This window comes from Myotis yumanensis, unplaced genomic scaffold (assembly GCF_028538775.1).
Source record: "Myotis yumanensis isolate MYYU_CA2020_CCGP unplaced genomic scaffold, mMyoYum1.0.hap1 SCAF_6, whole genome shotgun sequence".
Lineage (NCBI taxonomy): Eukaryota > Metazoa > Chordata > Mammalia > Chiroptera > Vespertilionidae > Myotis > Myotis yumanensis.
Genome location: NW_027223757.1, coordinates 95,307,009 through 95,309,037, shown reverse-complemented (window position 1 = coordinate 95,309,037; position 2,029 = coordinate 95,307,009). Strand labels below are relative to the sequence as shown.

The 2,029-nt window shown below is 36.0% G+C and overlaps 1 non-coding gene across 1 annotated transcript; it reads left to right on the top strand.

Annotated features, from left to right (window-relative positions):
* The first annotated feature begins 1,209 nt into the window (after positions 1–1,209).
* Positions 1,210–1,338, top strand: LOC139013400 (small nucleolar RNA SNORA11). The gene has a single exon (XR_011472042.1). It is a non-coding gene; the product is annotated as a small nucleolar RNA SNORA11 (small nucleolar RNA).
* Positions 1,339–2,029: the final 691 nt, after the last annotated feature.

Genomic DNA, 2,029 nt, shown 5'->3' with positions numbered 1-2,029 from the left:
AAACTGAAAGACAAAAATCAAATAATTGTATCAATAGATGCAGAAAAAGCATTTGACAACATCCAACAACCGTTTTTGATAAAAACTCTCAGCAAAGTGGGAATACAGGGATCATACCTCAACATTATAAAGGCAGTATATGAAAAACCTACAATGAACATCATACTCAATGGCAAAAACTAAAACCATTTTCCCTAAGAACAGGAGTAAGATATCCACTGTCACTGAAATAATATCCAAATATATAAGGAGCTCATACAACAGGGATATCTGCTGTCACTACCCTTATTCAACATAGTACTAGAAGTCCAAGCCACAGGGATCTGATAAGAAGAAATCATAAAAGGCATCCAAATTTGAAAGGAGGAAGTAAACTGTCATTATTTACAGATGAAATGATATTGTACATATAAACCCATAAAGACTACACCAAGCCCTAATCGGTTTGGCTCAGTGGATAGAGTGTCGGCCTGTGGACTAAAGGGTTCCAGGTTCGATTCCGGTCAAGGGCATGTACCTTGGTTGTGGGCACATTCCCCGTAGGAGGTGTGCAGGAGGCAGCTGATCAACATTTCTCTCTAATCGATGTTTCTAACTCTCTATCCTTCTCCCTTTCTCTCTGTAAAAAAATCAATAAAATATATTTTTTTTAAAAAAGACTACACCAAAATAATTACTAGATTTAATAAATGAATTAGGCGATGCAGCAGGATACAACATTAACATCCAGAAATATAGGGTGCTTTCATATACTAATAAAGAATTCGTAGAAAGACAAACTAAAACAACAATCTAACATACATTTGCAACAAAATAATTAACATCCTTAGGAATAAACTTAACCAAGGAGGTAAAAGACTTATACTCAGAAAACTATAGGACAGTGAAAAAGAGATAGAGGAAGACATAAACCAGTGGAAGCATAAACCTTGTCATGGATTGATAGAAGTAACATTATTAAAATGGCCATACAATGCAAAGCAATCTATAGATTCAACACAATCCCTATTAAAATACCAATGGCACATTTCCCAGATCTAGAACTCATACTCCAAAAATGTATATGGAATTGAAAAATAACCTGAATAGCCTCAGCAATCTTGAGAAAGAGGAACCAAGTTAGAGGAATCACAATACCAGATATCAAGTTATACTACAAAGCCACTGTAATCAAACCAGCCTGGTACTGGCACAAGAACAGACATATATTGGGTGTGGAGAGAGCAGAGCACCTGAAGAATGGCTTCTCTGTGTACAACACATCCAACAGCAACTTGGGCTTACTCCTCACGGGTGGCAGAATACTATGGCCTTCCTGTGACATTACACCCTATACGTAAAAAAAAAAAAAAAAAAAAAAAAAGAACAGACATATAGATCAATGGAAAAGAACAGAGAACCCATTAACTGACCCAATCCATTATGCTAAGTTAATATTTGACAAAGGAGGCAAGAACATACAATGGAGTCAAAACAGTCTCTTCAATAAGCGTTGTTGGAAAAATTGGAGAGATACATGCAAAAAGATGAAACTAGACCATAGTCTTACATCATAAATTACAATAAACTCAAAATGGATAAAAGACTTAGATGTAAGACATGAAACCATAAAAATCCTACAAGAAACAATAGGCAGCAAAATCTAAGACATCTCTTGTAGAAATAACTTTGCAGATACATCTCCTAGGGCAAGGAAGCTAAGGAAAAAAATAAACAAATAGGCCTACATCAAAATATAAAGCACTGCACAGCAAAAGAATCCATCTTCAAAATGAAAAGTGATCCCACTGTATGTGAGAACATAACTGGCAATGATACATCTGATAAAGGGTTAATATCCAAAATATATAAGGAACTCATACAACTTAACAAAAGGAAGACACAATCCATTGGAAAAATGAGCAGCCCTAGCTGGTTTGGCTTAGTGGATAGTGTGTTGACCTGCAGAGTCAAGGATCCCAGTATCAATTCTGGTCCAGGGCACACGTTCAAGTTTCAAACTTGATACCCAGAAGGAGTCATGCAAAAG